The 19,848-nt window shown below is 41.6% G+C and overlaps 1 protein-coding gene across 4 annotated transcripts in view; it reads left to right on the top strand.

Annotated features, from left to right (window-relative positions):
- Positions 1-19,848, top strand: part of FAM110B (family with sequence similarity 110 member B) — a 176,933-nt gene that overhangs the window by 119,854 nt on the left and 37,231 nt on the right. Inside the window, exon 3 of one of the 4 annotated variants that reach the window (XM_060201003.1) lies at positions 12,667-12,755. The exons of the other annotated variants lie outside the window; for them this stretch is intronic. The gene's annotated coding sequence lies outside the window, so the exon portion shown is untranslated. The remainder of the gene's footprint in view (positions 1-12,666; positions 12,756-19,848) is intronic. 4 annotated transcript variants of the gene reach the window in all.

The following is a 19,848-nucleotide window of genomic DNA, read 5'->3' as shown; positions in this document are numbered from 1 at the left end:
TGCTATGAAAAAAAAGCTATAGTTGCCTTAGTTGGGGCAGACTGAATGATTTCACAGACCAGACATTGCCCACCTATGCTGTAATAAAACGAAAAGAAAATCTTTGATGTCAACACAACTTTTTTTTTGTTTTTTTTAAGACTATCATGTCTTACCTTCTTCATTCAACAATGCTAACTTATTTACCAACACTTTTAATTTAAGAATGTCTTTATTTTAAGGCAGAATAGGATGTTAAAGAGACTAAGAATACACATACCTTTTTCTCTGTTTCCCTTGAATGCAGAGTCACCGTGTCTCTTACTGACGTAGCTCTTATTGAGGGAACTTGAGAGAACCTAGAGCAGAAAATAGAGAGCCCCACAAATCCATTTGTTTCTGTTCTAGTGTGAAAAACTTAAAAATTACAGTGTTCACAGAGTACCAAAATCCTATTATATTAATTTAATTTCTGTTAGAGATTTACCATTAGTTATATAATTTATCTTCAATAAAATTACCACTTATGTCAGCATTTGCTGTTTGCTTCAGATCATATCTAAACTATCTGAAGCAGAATTTTTTTTTAATTATTTCTTTTTATGAGAGGGAACAAATCTCAGCTCTCCATGAGCCAGGAATTGAACCTGTGGCCTCTGGGGGCTCAGGTATGAAATTCTGATGTGTGTTATCTCAGTGTTAACTCCTTGACCCCTGAGAGAGTATATGTTATTTTGTGAGTGAGCGAGTTAGCTAATGATTTTTATTGATTTTTGTATGGGATAGTTTACATGAGAGAAAGCGGAGCATGACTCTGGTACGTGGTGCTGGGGATTGAACAGGGAGCTTCAGACGTGCAGATCTACATTGCACCAGTTGAGCTATTTCGCCATCCAAATACTCTTTAATACAGCGGACTACATAGAGCCATGATAGTGGACTATTGAGAAAGTCCTGACTTTTTAAAAATTTTTATTTATAAAAAGGAAACATTGACAAAAACCACAGGATAAGAGGGGTACAAATCTACACAATTCCCACCACCAGAACTCCATATCCCATCCCCTCCCCTGATAACTTTCCTATTCTTTATCCCTCTGGGAGTATGGACCCAGGGTCATTATGGGGTACAGAAGGTGGAAGGTCTGGCTTCTGTAATTGCTTCTCCGCTGAACATGGGCATTGACAGGTTGATCCATACTCCCAGCCTGTCTCTCTCTTTCCCTAGTCAGGCAGGACTCTGGGGAATTGGAGCTCCAGGACACATTGGTGGGGTCATCTGTCCCAGGAAGTCCGGTTGGCATCATACTAGCATCTGGAACCCAGTAGCTGAAAGAAGAGTTAACATATACAGCCAAACAAATTGTTGACTAATATTGAACCTAAAGGCTGGAATAGTGCAGATGAAGATTTGGGGGTATCCATTTTGTAGATAGTTAGTAGGGCTATTTTGGTTATATTCCAAAGGGTCCATGATATACTATTTATTTTTTGTTTTGTTTCGTTTTGTTTTCCTGAGCCTGGCATCTGATATGCCAGTGGATCCAAGTTACTGTCTGGTGAGATGATGCCATGGCTGGAGAAAGGGCTAGAAAGCTAGACCAGGGAAGAGAGTAGCTCCTAAATATGGGAAAGTTGTATAAATATTGTTGACTGTAGACCCCATTGATTTGATCTGATCTGTGGCAACTTTTTTTTTCTATGTGAAAATTCTTTATGATTTTTCCAACAACCCAGTATGTGATTTCTGGTTTCAAAAAGCATTTTGGGGGTGTAACACATATTACTATAACGCCAACTACCTCTGTTGCATTATTAAGTTGGTTTTCAGGAATGCCACGATAGTATCCACCTCTTCATAATAACTGGGCTGAGGCTCTTTCAACTTCCTTTTCTGTCACTCCTCCATTTTCTCTGGTGCTGTCTCTTACATCCAAGCCCTTAAGCTCTTCGTATGTACATTTTATGCCACTGTCTTTCCCAAGATTGAACTTTCAAGGGCTGCCCGCCAGCTTAAGAAGCACATTGAGACTGGGTAAGATGGCTCTTGGAAGGTAAATGCAGAATCATGTGGTTAGAAATGGCCAGTGCAGAACCTGTCCTCTTAAGAATCTCTAAGGACCTATTCTCTAAGAATTGCCACAAGACTTTCACAGCTAGATATACCTGCGATGGGTTTTAAGAGAGTTTAACAAAGAGGATTATGAAACATCTGAGAAAAGACTGAGGCCCTGACAAAGTAGAAAAATCACCCACTGAAACTACAAATAAAATGAAATGTAAATATGTCTTTTGGTATGCAAGCCATATTTATTGTTTATTCACTTTGCACCTGCAAAAGGAAAGACTAGGTAAGGAGTAAAATGAAACCCTATTAAAAGAGGCATTGTGGACTTGGATATGATGTATAAAGTTGATTATATGTGTGTGTTAAAAGTCAGCTTGCAACAATTTGCTGCAGCTCTGTATGTAGTAAAATATTTCATTGTTCTATCCATGATCTTCCCTATTTTTATTCTATCTTTTTTATATTTAGTGCTATGTAATTTTAATTTATTTCTCACTGCCTTTTAAAAATATTTGACACTGCGCTTTTTTTCAACTATTTTATTTTGTAATTGTGATTTACAAGATTATAAGATTACAGGATATAATTCTATTCTGTACTCACCACCAGAGTTCTGCAGCCCCCCATCATAACCATCACGGTTCTCATAAAGTCTTTAATATGCAAATAACCAATCAAAATAAAATAGATATGAAATGACATCCCAAAAAGGTTCTGAAATGATAAGTTTTTAAAAATTATTTGTTATTAATGAGAGAGAGAAAACCAGGCATCACTTTAGCATGTGTGATGGTGGAAATCAAAGTTGGTATGTGATGTATTCATATTTGTCTACCCACTGTGCCACTTCTTGACCCACTCAGTGACAACCCAAATATAGAAAAAAAAAAAGCATCATATTTATATTAAAGACTTTTCATTCCTGAGGCTCTGAGGTCCAGGTTCAATCCCCAGCACCACCATAAGCCAGAGCTCAGCAGTGTTCTGGTCTCTCCCTCACACACTCTCTCTCTGTGTCTTTCTCGATGTATTTCTCTCATTACAAGATAAAATTTTAAAAATATTTTTAAAAAGAAGAAAAAACATGATAGCTATCAACTTTGCAGCTGAAGTGAGCTGGAGAACTTGGTGAAAATGCATTGTTGTTTTGTGTGTTTGTGTTGGGGGGGGGAATACCTTTTTCTATTTCCATATACATGCTTTGACTCCATGTTACTTCAGGTTGGAGAACAAGTTTTTGAAGTCCGACACACTTGGAGTTCATCATCACTGTACTATTCTTCCTAATTTTGTCAGTGTTTTCAAATACACTGCTAGCCTTTTAGTTAAATCCATTTAATAGGGAGTGAGGTTGGCAAGCTATTTAACTTCTGCTAATCTTAGTTTCCTCGGAGTTGTATGCACTGACTAAAAACATGAACATAAGACAATTCAATATGTAGTATTATTTCATTTTTGTATTGATGGTCGAGTTTTTATTGTTTTAAAAGAGTGTGGTGAGTGACTTTTCAGAATGTTTCCTTTATTATCATATTCAGATAACCTTTTTAACACTGAATACCTGTGCTGAGCTTGGCAATATGTTTCTTCAGAATACATACATAATACGAAATAAATAAATACATAAATAATAGGAAACAACTCGGTTCTAGCCTATGGAATGAAAACGAAAGTGTCTAGATTTGAATTTTGCCCTGTTAGTTGTGTTTGCTGTTATGGCTTCAACCTGCATGAGTTCCAGCTACATATTTTAGTTAAATACAGCCATTTACTCAGCACCACAGTTCAAAGTTTAGTTCCCAGAGAATATTAACTGTGACTGAATCGAGTTCAAACTTCATAACTAGCTCTTTAGTCCACACAGCATTGTCTAAGTAGGGTGTGGCCATCACAGCCTGTGGTCTGTCCCATCATGTCTGTCAGTCAGTCAGTGATGGATATCCTTACATTGGCTCCTCAGGTTACTTTCAAATAGGATATTGCTTCTCTGTCTTCAGGTGGTAACTTGTGCTATTTTATTAAAAATAATAATAATAATAAAGTAAAGTAAAATAAAATGAATACTTTAAATGGAGACTGACCTACCAAAATAGAAGTGCAGTACAGCAAGTAAGAGTGATGGTGATGGATGTGCAATTCAATCAGAGGCCTATGGAAGAATCAGTTGACTGAGAAGGCTGTGGGAAGGCTGATACAGCCATTATCTGAGAGACGGGATGTGCAGATGGTAGCTGAGTGAACAGAACAACATTAATAAAGAAAAGACAATAGTTTCCCAGAGGAAGTGACATCACCAAAAGCTTTACATTAAGGAATTGGGGGAGATATTCAAGACTTTGAAAGCATGGGTGGGGTGGGGCTGGGAGACAGCATAATGTTTATGGAAAAGACTTTTCTTTCCTAAGGCTCCAAGCTCCCAAATTCAATTCCCAGCACCACCATAAGCCAGAGTGGAACACTGCTCTGGTCTCTGTGTTTTCGTTGTCCCTTTTTGATTTTATCTCAAGGTGTTTATTTTCCTATATGTTTTAGAGCCAACGATAAGAGTTTTCAATTGTTGATGCAAAATTTTAGAACCACGAAGAACTTTCCCTTGAATTGTTCAGCGCAAAATTTGAATCTTTTCAACTCATAGCCTTGCAAAGTACTGCCTGTGGTGAAAAATGGTCAAATACATCTGGTTGTTATTTGGATTCTCCAAGCAAATTCTTTTTAATATTGTCTGTATTTAAGTACTTTACTAACCTTATAGTTAAATCCATTTAAATAGATGCCGTATTGATTACTGAACTTTCGGGCCAGGCTGTGGCTCACCTGGTTACGTGCTCACATTACAGTGTGCACACACCCAGGTTCAAGCCCCTGGTCCCCACCTGCAGGGCAAAAGCTTCATGAATGGGAAAGCATGGCTACAGGTATCTCTCTCTGTCCCCCACAATTTCTCTCTCTTTCCAATAATAAATAAATATATTTTTAAAAAGAAGTCATTGTTTACAGAACTTTCACTCTCTAATAATTCTTGCTTTAATCTGCACTAAGTTTAGACATGAAATAGTCTAAGACTCATACTTCCGTTACTTTCAGTGCGATGTTTTCGCGCTATAAGATGTTTTGTTGTGTTTTGTAAAGGAAAGCCCTGCTTTAAAGGCAAACCACTAGATCTGTGTGTCCGTGTGTTATACACAACAGGGTTAGTGGCAGTTCTCCAGGAACTGCTAGATTTATCATTCATAACTCCAGTCTCTTGGGGGTGAAACATGTAGTCTTGTTTGCTAGTTTAAATCCACAAGCTGTGAGGGTCCATTCATTGTTTGTTTGTTTGTTTTTGTGGTGTGCATGCATAATGTTTTAATCTTCAAACTGCTAAAATAGCTAAAATGTCCTTGTATCATTCAGCCTTACTTTAAGTAACTATCATTTACAACCTCCAAATTAGTTGGTTTTGAAAGATGTTAATATCAATGGATAAAAATCAGAGCCTCTGGATTATTCTCGATGCATGAAACTCTGTGCTATCGTCTGTGTAAGAGAAAGGGTCCTTGACTAGAATTTTGGAAAACCTCCCCAGTGGCCCACTTCCTGCTGCCGTTCCCTGCAGGGCCTCCTGCTAATGATGTATCTAGTCACACAGAGGAGTGAAGTCTTCTGTGGGAAGTGTGTGTGCGCTTGCAGTGATCGGTTTAATCATATTTAGGGAAAGAATCTGATTAAGCATAGCTTGGGGTAAATCTGAGGGTGGCTAGATTGACTTCTGCACTACCCTGTTCTACTGAAGTGACTGCCTAGCAGTCATGAAGCAAAGAAATCATTTGATTTTTCCCCCTTTTGGGAAGAAAGGGAATTGTCCCCTTAGCTACATGTATCTGTCTCTCCCCATACACACACACACACACACACACACACACACACACACACACACACACACAACATATACATAGATAGTTTGACAGGACAGAGAGAAATCCAAAGGAGAGGGAGATGGAGGAGAGAGACAGAGATAACCTGTAGCATTGCTTCACCCCTCATAAGGCTTCTACCTTGCAGGTAGGGACAGGGTCTTGAACCCTGGTCCCTGGGCATGGTCTTCTTCTTCTAGCGTTTGCACTTCTTCCGTAGCCAGTCAACAGCGCCAGGTTGAGCCTGATGTAAAGTTTCGAGACCTCCTTTAAATCTGGAGATGTGGCAGTCATTGACTATGTGGGTCATAGTCTGTCTGGAGCTGCAGGGGCAGTTCGGGTCGTCTCTGGCCCCCCAGCAATGGAACATAGCGGCGCACCGGCCATGGCCTGTTCGATAGCGATTGAGGAGGGCCCAATCATAACGTGCTAGGTCAAAGCTGGGTTGACGCTTGCAGGGGTCTGTGATGAGGTGTTTGTTCTTTACCTCAGCTGACTGCCAGCTCTGTTTCCAAGAGTCTGGAACAGAGAAGTTCAGTGTAGGCGTAGGGGACCAGATTGGGTGACGAGACGTCAAGCGTTGGACAGGGTGGGCGAAGATATCCGCGTATATTGGCAGGTCCGGCATGGTAACTTGTGCACTTAGCCAGGTGAGCCATCACGTGGCCCTCTCTACATAAATTTCTGTATAGTTTTTCATGTCATTTATTTTATCATATTCACTAGGGTGTTTTGTTTTGTTTTGGGCCTCCAGGATTATTGTTGGGGCTCGGTGCCTGCACCACGAATCCACTGCTCCTGGAGGCTTTTTTATTTCCCCTTTGTTGTTTTATCGTGGCTGTGGTTATTGTTGTTGTTATTGCTGTCATTGTTGTTGGATAGGACAGAGAGAAATGCAGAGAGGAGGGGAAGACAGAGAGGGGGAGAGAAAGACACCTGCAGACCTGCTTCACCGCCTGTGAAGCAACTCCCCTGCAGGTAGGGAACCGGGGGCTCAAACCTGGATCGTTATGCTGGTCCTTGCACTTTGGGCCACATGAGCTTAACCCGTTTGAACTACTGCCCAACTCCCTCATTAGATTATTTTTAAGTTTATTTCTTTTTCTTTTTTCTTTTTTCTTTTTTTTTTTTTTTTGCCTCCAGGGTTATATCTGGGGCTCGGTACAAATCCATTGCTCCTGGAGAACTTTTTTCCCATTTTGTTGCCCTTGTCATTATTGTCATTGTTGTCATTGCTATTGTTGTTGGACAGGACAAAGAAATTGAGAGAGAAGGGGAAGACAGAGGGACAGAGAAAGATAGACACCTGCAGACCTGCTTCACTGTTGGTGAAGTGACTCCCCTGCAGGTGGGGAGCCGGGGGCTCAAAGCAGGTCTTTACTCTGGTTCTTGCGCTTCGTGCCAGGTGCACTTAACCAACTGCATCACTGCCTGGCCCCCATATCCATTAGATTTTCATGAAGAAAAAAATAAAATTTCTTTTCCCAGGACATTGTTATCTGAGCATGACAGGAAGATTGCCATAAGGGTCCGTAAGAAGATACCAGAGAGAATTAAAAATGGGGTCAGGTTGGTGATTTTGAAAAGGCTTTGTTAAGTCTCATGTTCTAGGTATTTATTTATTCATTCTGCTTGCCAACATCAAGGGTAATTTCAGGGATAGGGACATGAGAAGCACATTAACCAACATGAAGGCCATGACACCTTGAGCATCGTTTGAGGCCCTCAGAAGACATTGCTAATGTCGCCTCTAGACAGTCCTTCACTTCAGATCTCATCTAAAAATACATGGAGCCTTCACTTTCACTTGAATCCCAAGTCAAGTTTTCTGAAACATGTAGGAAAATGAGTGGCTTGCGTTTCACTGCTGTTTTTCTTGACTTCCTTTGTTCTGTTGTCCTTTGGCCAGGGGCTTGCGCTGTGAACCTTAGGACCTGACTGGTGCCTGAGCCCTTACATTCAAGGACCAGAGCTGTCCCAGCTCAGCTGTCAGGCCCTGGTGCTGGCTCCTCCCGCAGTGGGAATCCCTTCCCTGCCTTGCTGGGCCATGACTTAGTCCAGACTTTTCTTTTACCAGATGTAATTATAGTTTTGCTCACTTCACTCTGTAAAATGCAGTGAAAGTGTTGAATAATTCCTTCCTGTCTTTCAAAAGTCATGTATTATTCTCCATGAAGCCTGCTTTGGGGGAATTGTGTGTGTGTTGGGGGTGAGGGGTATCTTTTATGCAATAAGACCTTTGACATACTCGACCATATTCCACCTAAAGACACTGTTCCTTCTGTTTACAGACTTTAACAGAAAGGAAGCTATCTCCTTGTTCAGTACTTGCTGAAGGGTGGAACTCGAAATGAAACACTTGTCCTCTTTTCTGACCTCTTTTGTAGTGCGCGGTAAGATTTCTGTTTGCCTGCTTCACTTTTTCCCTTTCCCACTAAACTGTAGAGTCCTGTCTCATTGTTTTCTTCTGCCTCCACCCTAAGCATCCAGCCCCATGCTTGGCCCACAGCTCCTGTTCCATAGTTTATCTATCGGGGGACCAGATGAGTGGACAGATAGGTTTGAATCAGTTCCCAAACAACTACAGAGTAAGAACAGAATCAGCAAGGGAGCCTCAAATCCAATTTTACAAAATTAGCCCAGTACTTGCAGGAATAATTTTCCGTTTTACAAATTTGATCGTGGTGAGAGTCTATGTAAATAGAGTCCTCTAAAGACCTCTAGGGCTTAATTTACTTACTGGCCTCAAAGAAAGGCATAGCATAGCTCTTTCTATTCTTGGCACCTGAAAGGTGATTTTTTTTTTTGTTTTCTGCAGTACTAGTTCTGTGATGTGCTCTTTTCAGATTACTGGACAGGTGGTAGGTGAGGGCAGTTTGGGGGAGGAGAACTTGTTCAATGTCTGTGGTGGCTGACACTCCTTCCCACTGTGTGATCCACTGTTGCGGTGGAAAGGCAAACAGGAAAATAAGGTCAGCAAATCTTGGACAGCGGCAAGGTGCCCAGGACACTGATGAGGAATTCACAGGACCAGCAGGCATCCCCACTGACATCAGAGAAGCAGAAGGCTGTGGGACGGGCAGAGTGACGGTTTGAAGCCAGTGCATTCCAGCCTGCCATGATTATCAGCCCTTAGACTAAATATCACTTCCCCTCCCCATTCCCTCCAGTCACTGATCTACCTTTCACACAACTAATTTATAATGTGAGTGACTCAGACCTGGAAAAATACAGTCTACTGTAACTTAACTTACTGACCCAAAAGCTGTAATGTGTGACTCAGAGAAAGAATCAAATTAAAATAAAAATAAAAAAGGAACATCATGCTATTTGTGTTTCCTTAGTGTTTTTTTCTTTTCCATTTCTTTTTCTCAGTGGTACAGGAGAAAGGCTCCACTAAAAAGTTAAGATAAAGGACATGATCCGGGTCTGAATATATCCAAAAAGGGGGCCAGGCTGGGTAAGCGCATATATTACAATGTGTGAGGGTCCAGGTTCAAGCCCCTGGCCTCCAGCTGCAGGGGGGGAAACTTCATGAGTGGTGAAGCAGGGCTGCAGGTGTCTCTCTGTCTCTCTCCCTATCTTCCCCTATAAATAAATAATATTATACAGAATGAAAAGGAGAAATCTATAGTTAGAAACAAGGTTTCTACTTGGTATCTACTTAAATGTGATACAGATTTTATACATCTAAACTGTTAAACTTTTAAGAACTGTTTATTAAAAAGCTCATTTTGTACTGAATATTTTAATCCATCCCAAATTAGGAAGCATGATTAAAGGGTGTGATTGGTAAAAGAATAGTGAAATTTAGAAAGTACCCTAAATGCAATGGTTTAAAAAAAAAAAAGAAGAAGAAGAAAAGAGGAGCCAGGTGGTGGCTCACCTAGAAAAGCGCACATGTTACAGTGCACAAGGATCCAAGTTCAAGTCCCCAGTCCCCACCTGCAGGGGGAAAGCTTCACAAATGGTGAAGCAGTGCTGCAGGTGTCTCTCTGTCTCCCTCTTTATCACTCCCTTTCCTCTCAGTTTCTGTCAGTCTCTATAGATATAATAATTTTTTTTAAATAATTTTTAAGTCAAAAAAAGAAAAGAAATTGGAGCTGGTCAGTGGTCCACTTGGACTCCAGTGCAATCTCCAGTCCCCACCTGTGGGGGACGGAGGAAGCTTTAGAAGTAGTGAAGCCATGCTACCTCCCCCTCCTCTCTCCGCCTATCAAATATAAGAAAAATAAAACAAGAATCTTTTTTTAAAAAAAAATATCATGTCTTAAAACATATGAATAAAATCAAAAGAAATCAAATTTTGTTTGAATTACTTTATGTTATTCTGTATTTTAGTGTGTAGGAAAGAAGAAAGGTGATTTAAGCTTTTTTTCCTTATGATAATAACTCAAAATGGTTTATTGTAGTTATAGTTGGAAATGTACCTAGATTTATATTAAATAAAAGCTTAGTTCCCTTTTTTAACATTTATTTATTTATTCCCTTTTGTTGCCCTTATTGTTTCTTATTATGACTGTTATTTTTGATGTCATTGTTGTTGGATAGAACAGATAGAAATCGAGAGAGGAGGGGAAGACAGAGAGGGGGAGAAAAAGAGAGACACCTGCAGACCTGCTTCACCTCTTGTGAAGCGACCCTCCTGCAGGTGGGGAGCCGGGGGCTCGAACCAGAGTCCTTACACTGGTGCTTGTGCTTCATGCCACTGGCACTTCACCCGCTGCACTACCACCCGACTCCTGCTTTGTTCCCTTTTAAATAGAAGTAACTATTTCTAATCTATTTTACCTAGTGGCATTATTTTTCTCACATTTTCTGACGTACTATAAATCAGAACTTTTAACCAAGAGTTCTTTTCATTGTCAGTTTTTGAGAACTTTGTACAGAAAGTCAATTTTATAGTAGCTGTGTGAGCAGCCCTAGAAAATTGTTCCAACGAGTATAAGATGTGATAACAGAAGTGGAACACTGATGGTAATTATTCCTCAAATAAAAGATTAGTCTTTTGTGCCTGGGTGGGGGCACACTTGGTTGAGTGCACAGGTTACCATGCGTAAGGATCCTGGTTCAAGCCCCAGGTCCCCACCTGCAGAGAAGCTTCATGAATAGTTCTTCTTCTTCTAGCGTTTGCCCTTCTTCCGTAGCCAGTCAACAGCGTCAGGTTGAGCCTGATGTAAAGCTTCGAGACCTCCTTTGAATCTGGAGAGGTGGCAGTCGTTGACTATGTGGGTCATAGTCTGTCTGTAGTCTGTCTGTAGTGAAACAGGGCTACAGGTGTCTCTCTCCCTATATATCTCCCTCGCCCTCTCGATTTCTCTCTGTCCTATCAGATTTAAAAACAAAGAGGATTCTAAAAAATTTAAGTAATAAAAAATTTAAAAAGACTTGTATTAATAAACTGTAAAATGTTGTAAGAAAAAATCCAATTATAATACAATAAACATAACATTATTCTAAATGCTATCTCGGTGGGTTTTTTATCCTTTTTATTAGAGTTTCTTAAACTTTAATTTGATAGGACAGAGATGCATTGAGAGGGAAGGGAGGGGAGAGAGAGACAGAGACAGAGAGGTGCTTGCTGTGCGGCTTATGAAGCTTTCCTCCTTGAGGTGGGGACCAGGGGCTCATTTTCTACCCTGGCATTAATGTCATCTGCACATTTATTAAGCTTGTTCTAGTCTGTCCTCTGGGTCTTTAATGAACCTGTCCTCTGCCTTAAGAAGGGAGGGAATGTGCCAATCATGCAAAGGGCTTTTTGTGTTTGTACAGAGAGATGGCATTTCCCTTGACTGTTGCCATGGTATGAGACAGAAGCAACGTCCTGATAGATTTGGTCCATGAACTGTCCCCTCTCTGTGAAGGGGAGTTGTATTAGTCTGTAAGAATTGTTTCTAGGGAGGTAGCACAGCCAGTTAAGCGCACATGGCACAAAGCACAAGGATTGGCTTAAGGATCCCGGCTCGAGCTCCAGGCGTCCCACTTGCAGGGGAGTCACTTCACAGGCGGTGAAGCAGATCTGCAGGTATCTATCTTTCTCTCCCCCTCTCTGTCTTCCCCTTCTCTCTCTAGATTTCTCTCTGTCCTGTCTAACAACGACAACATCAATAACAACAACAATAATAACTACAACAACAATAAGAAAAGGGTAACAAAAGGGAAAATAAATAAATAAATATTTTTAAAAAGAATCGTTTCTAAAGGCCACAGCAGCATCACAAGAGCCAAATTAATGTGTATTAAACCACGATGATGATATCGGCACAAATCCTATGTTTTCATGAATTCTCAGAACTTACTTTGCAGCCCTCAATCATGTATAATACACGGAAGTACTGGAACTCTTTCTTTTTTATTTAATTTTTTATTAGTGATTTGGTATTAATTTATAAAAATACAGCTTAATGGGTACAACTGCGCTCCATTCTCACCAGCAGAATTCTGAATTTGCAGTTCCTCCACTGTAAGCTACAGTAGTTCTCTTCAGGTTGCAAATATGGGCTAATTATTATTTCTCCAACTCTCTGTCTATATTTGTATATATTTGCCCTTCCCCCCTTTTTTCTTTCTATGATCTAATCTTCCTTTCCTGGTCACACATAAACCTATTACGACATCCAAATGTCCCTCCCTTTTTTCCTCTTCTCTCTCTCTCTGGGTCCTGATGGAGTTGGAGTTCAGAGCCCTCTGGTCATCTTCCCTCTCTCATTTCTCCCCCACTAGGAGTATGAATCCAGATTCTTTGGGGGGTTGCAGAAGATGGGAGGTCTGCCTTCTGCAATTGCTTCTCCTCTAGACATGGACATTGGCAGGTAGATCCATACCCCCAGCCTGTTTTTATCTTTCCCTTAGTGGAGAGGTGTGGATCTCATTCCTAGTATCTTCATGCCCTGCCCTTGTGGTGTCCATTATCACAGCCAGCATCACCTTGGCCTTGAAGTGGCACTGTGTTCTTACAAGTTTAAATTCGTTGCTCTGGAACTGAAGCCGAGGACAGGATGCAAGTCCTCTCTGTTTGTACTCAAACTCTGTAAGAGAATTTGCTTTCTCAATTAATTGGGCAAGTTAAGAAGGCTTAGATGTGTTGGCTGGCAGCAGGGTGAGAGGCTAACCCACGAGGTGAAGTAGCTGGTGTCTGATGTAGATTAGCTATCAGAATGAATCATGCGCCATTCTGAGCATTTTACACGTGTTAATATATTCGATACAGAATTAATAGGCTTAGGAAATTAGTAATATTTTTATCTCTCGGTCTCTCTCTCTTTTTTTTCTTACCACTGAGGAGATTGAGGCACAGACAATTTAAGTATTTTGCTGAAGGACATTTAGTTAATCAGGTAGAAGCAATATTGAAACCCAGCAGGTCCCCCTCCAAACTTCATGCTGTGCTGCCCTCTGATTGAAGGCAACAGGAGAGGCAGTCTTTGACATCAAACCTGTCGAATCACTAAGTGCTCTGGACTTACCTGCTCTTCTTCATTGGGAAGCTTGTTGTTTTAATTACTGGTTGGATCACTGTAAATTCTGGGGAAATTCCCCTTCTTCAGAATCTGGGACTCATCTTGACTAAGGTCTTTTTCTGTCACTCTATTGCGCCCACCCCCACCCCCACGCCCCACCCTACCCCATCCAGTTTCTTGAAGTCTATTTTCCTGGTTCATTTTGTGTGTCCTTTACAACTACAAAAGGGAATTCCCCCTTGAATGTACTTTGTGTAACCATGGAATACAGAGAACAGTTCAGCCACTACTACCATAAGCCAGAGCTGACCAGTGCTCTGGTAAAACAACAAACAAAACAGAAAAGCACCACACTAAGAATATGGTAAGTCATCCAGACAGTGAATGCTAGCTGCATTTACTAAAGGCTAAGCTAGAGTCATGGTCAAGCATATAGGAGCTTCTTGACATTTTTTTTTTCTGTGACCATTTTCTTTCAGATGTCAATGTTTTGTGCAGTTTGCTAATACACTGTATTTTATTCAGATCATTTGAGAAGGGCATGAAGCTGAATCTTACTCTGGATGGAGGGGGAAAAAATCTCTGATTCTTGGTAAACTCTAATGTTACTAGTAGCAAAAAATAACATCCTGATTATAGAATTTGATAATGTGTACACTCAACCCAGTGTGCCACCACCTACCCCTGATTATAGAATTTGAAAGTGAGGAAGACCTAGATTTAAATCCTATCTAGCCACTTGGTAAGTCTTCAGACTTCTGCCGATAGTCACCCAGTGGATATTTCTGAGGTTGAAGAAAGAGCTCCCCCAGTAGGTGATGTGCCCTGCCACACACATGGTCCAGGTTTGGACTTCCATACCACAGGAGAGGGTCCCAGTAGCACTGGTGCCATGGTGTCTCATCCTCTCAACCATTCTCTACCTGAATGAAAAGTTAGCCCCAGTGCAGTAAATCGCACATGTACGAGCCCCCTTCTCTGCCAAAATAAAGGAAGGAAAACCCTCGTGTTTCTAGAGATGTGTTCTGGACTCTGGGAAATACAGAAAACAAAATAAAACTTCTCTAGTGGAATGTAATTACTGTTCCCAAAGATAGTAAATACGTAGATGACAATCAATTGTCACCATCTTTCGTGTATACACAGAAAAGGGCAGGATCTTTCTGTCATGCTCCTGCCATCAAGGCCCAGCCCCCTAGAACCATTCCAGCATCCAGGTAACTGTACCAAACACCTCAGCTCCTTGCAACAGCCTATTAATTTCCCTCTGTGTTGATCACCAGCCTGTTCTCAACAAGTGATCAAAAGAACCTATGCCAACTCATGAACTCAGAGTTTCTCTAGCATAAGCCTACAGTACTAGATCGTAAATACCACAGTGGAGTCCTGTTGGCTGTGGTAAGTAGGTGTGGTCTTTCTAATGGCCCGTATGTTCCTATGTCTGTGCCCACTGGCTCACACCTACCGCACCCTCCCTCCTGTGCCTGCCTCACAGCCACTTCCAGGCCTCTGCACTTGACTTTCATCCACATCTCTGCAATTATTTTCTCACTTTCTTCCTTCCAAACATTGCTCAGGTGTCCCCTTTTCCTGATCCGCATAGGGCAGTGCGTAAATATCCACTGAACTAAACTGTCTGTTAAATACATGAATATGTCTAGCACACAACATCCAGGTATGTTTCCCAACACTTTTCAATACTGTAATCCATTGGGAGAATAAGTTAGACTATTTTGAAAGTATTGGAAATCCTTCTTCTCCCAACATCTAAATTTCGATGTGTCCTGGAGAATCAATGAATGAACGAATGCGTGATTAGTTTCTTAGGAAGAAGGGAAAAGACAATTTGATCATCTTATTCTTGTCCAGAACTTCATGTACCATAGGCTTATAATTGTGGACTCTAGAGACTGTAGAATGACAGACTGTAAAGCACCAAGCTTAACATAAAACCGTTTCAAGCTTCTCTTTGAAGTGAGCTGGACAGCTTTTAGTGGCTGCCTTTAGGACCCTAAGCCTACTGACAGCTCCTTCAGGACGTAAGGAAAGGCATGTGAGAAGACAAGAATGTATATGTCCCTTGAGCCCTGGGAAGACTCAAAATAAAGAGCTTCTCTTGTGGCTGGTTGCGTTCTGTAGCCTTTTATTCAGCACTGTCCTGTATTCCTTCATCAGGGGGGAAGAAAAGAAAAAACCAATAGTAGGTAAATCAATTAGGGTGTCTAAGGGAAGCAATTTCTCTGTGTCTCACAAAGCAGGAGCAGGGCAGGGGGTAGATAGCATAATGGCTATGCAAACAGACTATCATGCCTGAGGCTTCAGAGTCCCAGGTTCAATCCCCTGTACCAACATTTCTTCTTCTAGAGTTTGCCCTTCTTCCATAGCCAGTCAACAGCGTCAGGTTGAAAGCTGTCAGGAGCTGCTTGTTGCTGGCTTTGAAAGTGACTGGGATCCATGTGGATTCAGTCGGCTAGGAAGGATCGTCAGTTTCCCCAATGAATGGGTACTCACGGGATGCACCACGGGAAGGTCGATCCAATGCATCCCACCATAAACCAGAGCTAATCAGTGCTCTGTTTAAAAAAAAAAGCAGGAGCCAAGCTGAGCCACGTGGGAAGAGCTAATATGATCCTATATGGGGCTTCTTTCAAAATGGCATCTGGACACAGATCCAAGAACAAAGTCGACTCCCCATCAAGAAAAGCCAGGGTGCAAAGCTACAGAGACTCTTGAAGTATGTGCATGAGCCCAGAACCATTGTCAGAAATGGTTGTGCAAAAGAGCGGGGTGTCACCACCCTGTTGGTAGTTTGTTTTCATCATCAACCCAGCAGGAGTGGTGAAGAGCGTCCAGAGTGGCCCAGAGCGCATGGTTCAGATCCCATCTTCCCCTCATGCTGAGGCAGAAAAGGCATTTTCTGACAACTACTGGAGACATTAACCACCGGAGGCCTCAGTTTCTTCATTTGTTGACAAAGGAAGGCAGTAGCCCTGCCTTGTAGAGTTGCTGTAGAACTTACTGTGACTGTTTCTGTGAAGCAATTTAGAGCAGTCCTAGCCTATGGTCAGCATGAGTTGGAAGTTCTTTCTCTCATCATCATTACTATGTAGTAGCTACCTTGTTAACATGTATGTTACTAGACATCATCTCTCTTATTTTTTTTTTATAACCAGAAGGCATTTTTGCAGTATCCTTCTTTAATCTGCATTAAATTGAGTAGAGTAAAAACTTAGGTCCCTATTTCCTCAGAAAATGAAGAGAGTTTAAATACAACATTTTAAAATTGGCATGAAAAGTCATCTCTTTTTATCGATTCTTATGCAATAGTATATAATCTCTTGGGTTGTAGCAATCAAGTGTCAGATTCTAACGTGAAGCCCTTACATATGAAAATAACATATCCAGCATCAATAAGTGTCATTGCATTTTAATAATGTCTAGTAGCCCCACTTTTATCCACCTCTTGATTGCTAATAATCCATTTGCATCATCCAGGGGACTCAGTACATTTCACTCTCCCACTAGCAACCATTTTCCATCCATTCGATGAATGGGTGGAGTTTGACCTGGACATGGTAGTCTCCGTTACAGACCAGAGACAGGCATGCACTGGATCGACCTTCTCGTGGTGCATCCCGTGAGTACCCATTCATTGGGGAAGCTGACGATCCTTCCTAGCCGACTGAATCCACATGGATCCAGTCACTTTCAAAGCCAGCAACAAGCAGCTCCTGACAGCTTTCAACCTGACGCTGTTGACTGGCTACGGAAGAAGGACAAACGCTAGAAGAAGAAGAAGAGACAGGCTTCAGTTAAGAGCTGGAAAGCTTTGAAGATTTCCTCCTGTCAATGAAATGAGAAAACAGCCACCCACCCCAGGACGTTCGGATTGTTCCCATGCCAAAATGGTTCACTCAGGTGTGTGTGTGTTGTGTGTGTGTTGTGTGTGTGTGTGTGTGTGTGTGTGTGTGTGTGTGTCGGAGGGGGACTGTGAAGCCAGGTGTGGCGGCAGCTGATGGGTGGAGAGCTTTGTCAGTGGGTAGGTACTCTGGCGGAGATGTTCCTCGCTGTGCAAGATGGGAAGAAGTGGGGCAAGAAGATGAGTTACTTCTGGCAAGCTGATAAGAGGATATTGTGAGGCATATTTTCGGTTGCAGAACAGTGGGCTCTGTGGCAGCTTCAGTTAAGGACATCTTCTGGGTCACATAGGTACCAAAAAAAAAAAAAAGCCTTTTTGGCTGTTTGGTTTTTATATGGTAACCTCAGATGTTAGTTTGGTGCAGTCTGGGTGGGAGGTGGGGGTGGGAGCGGGGGACTGCTTTCTTGCTACTCCAAAACAAGTAACGATAAAATTGATAAATTGAAAAAGCCACTCAACCATGTTTCTGCTCCTAGCCTTACAATCTCATTTCTAGATTCTCATTATGAATATTGCCTGCAGACATAATTCTTATCTGTTAACATTTCACAAATGCAAAAAGTACTATTATTTATGTTGTTGTTTTTTCTGAAGAAGTGACATAATGGTGTTTTCAGGTAGCCAGATGTGTGCATTTCTGCAAGCCCACTCTCAGGGTTGCTGCAGTGAAATCTGGGGTCAGCAAGTGAAACTCAGTCATCAGTGCAGAATGCTAGCACAAAGTGCTGTCTCTTCCCTTAATTTGTTTTCTCCTCATTTGCGTTTGAGGAAAAAGTGGTTTGCAGCTCTTTGCCATTGCGGTAGATGATGACATTCTAAATGATTTCCTTCTCATTGGCAAGACAGCAGCTGACACAAACAGGGCTTGCAAGCAACAAAACTGTAACCTCCTCAGGCTTGACAAGGCAAGGAACTTGGGGATGGAGAGGTGATTAGAACCGGGGGATAAGGGATAAAAGGGATGCCTGTCAAGCAGGTTTTCTTAGAGAAAGGAGTGATCTTAGAGCCCCCTGTTGGCTAAGCCCAGATGGTCATGGCCACAGAGCATGTAGGTATAATCCTAACCGATTAGCCGCACAATCTGGAACAGGATAGAGAGACAAACAAGACATCTTTGGCACATTAAGAGTCTCAGGTGGGAGGCTGGGGGGCACAGAACTTTGGTGGTGGGTGTGGTGTGGCACTGTACCCTGGAATCTGACTATTTTTCTAAACCACTATCAGTTATAGTTGTTTGTTCATGCGTTTGTTTGTTTAAGAGTTTCCTAGCAAATGAATAGACAACAGTTTTTTATCATGGCTTCTGTGATAGGAAGGGACAATTGGGAAATCACAGAAGCTGTCACTATCCGTGGACTTGTGTTTTTTCCATAGCAGTACTTAATCCATCACGCCATCTTTGTGGACAGACTGCAGTCAGATGGCATCAACACAACAGTGAGGCTGATAAATGGCATGAGATCTACCCCTTTTCTCCTAATGACATTGGAAAAAACCTCTTGGAGTTTTAGGAAGAAGCATAATCTGACTTCAATGTCTCACTGAGAAGAGACATTGGGAGAGAGAGCACAGTGATAGCACACAGAACCTATATGCAAGGTCCCAGGTTCAGTCCCTGGCACAACAGCTGATTGGTGCTCTCAAGTCAAAAATAAACATTGTGGGGTGTGTGTGTGTGTGTGTGTGTGTGTGAGAGAGAGAGAGAGAGAGAGAGAGAGAGAGAGAGAGAGAGAGAGATTGATTTGTAAATGTTCTGAGAAATTACTTGAAGTGAGTTTTTCTTTTGAACTCTTAACATCTTGTTGCAGTGGTTATAGATGCATGGGTTTGTTCTCCAAAGCCTGTTTTCCATAGAGCTGGACTGCTTCCTAGACTGAACCCTTAAGGAAGGCTAGGTGCATACTGAGATTGCTGCAGATTATTATTATTATTATTATTATTAGTGATTTCATAATGATAAGATATCAGATAATGATAATTTCATAATGATAAGATATCTTATCATAAGAGATGATAAGATATCAGGGCTACAGTTCCACACAGTTCCCACCACCAGAATTCTGTGTCCCATCCCCTCCATTGGAAGCTTCCTTATTATGACTTTTTCCCTCTGGGAGTAGGAACCAGAATTCTTTATGAGGTGCAGAAGGTGGAAGGTCTGGCTTCTGTAACTGCTTCTCCACTGGACATGGATGTTGTCAGGTTGATCATAATCCCAGCCTGTTTCTATCTCTCCTTAGTAGGCTAGGGCTGTGGTGTAGATGAGACTTCGGACCACATTGGTGAGGTTGTCTGCACAGGGAAATCAGGATGAAATCATAGTAATGCTAGCAACTGGGGCTGAAAGGAGATACAATGTAAAGCAGGACAAATTCTTTCATCAACAGGAACCCAAAGGTAGGAATAGCACAGATAAAATTAAGGGTCTTCATGTGGGAAGAAGCTAGGAAGTCTATTTTAGGTATGTTCCAAGGGGCCCATGACTTTAGTAATTTTTGCCTGAGCCTGATAGCTAACATGCAGGGG

Source organism: Erinaceus europaeus, chromosome 1 (assembly GCF_950295315.1).
Source record: "Erinaceus europaeus chromosome 1, mEriEur2.1, whole genome shotgun sequence".
Lineage (NCBI taxonomy): Eukaryota > Metazoa > Chordata > Mammalia > Eulipotyphla > Erinaceidae > Erinaceus > Erinaceus europaeus.
This window is presented reverse-complemented; position numbering and strand designations above follow the sequence as displayed.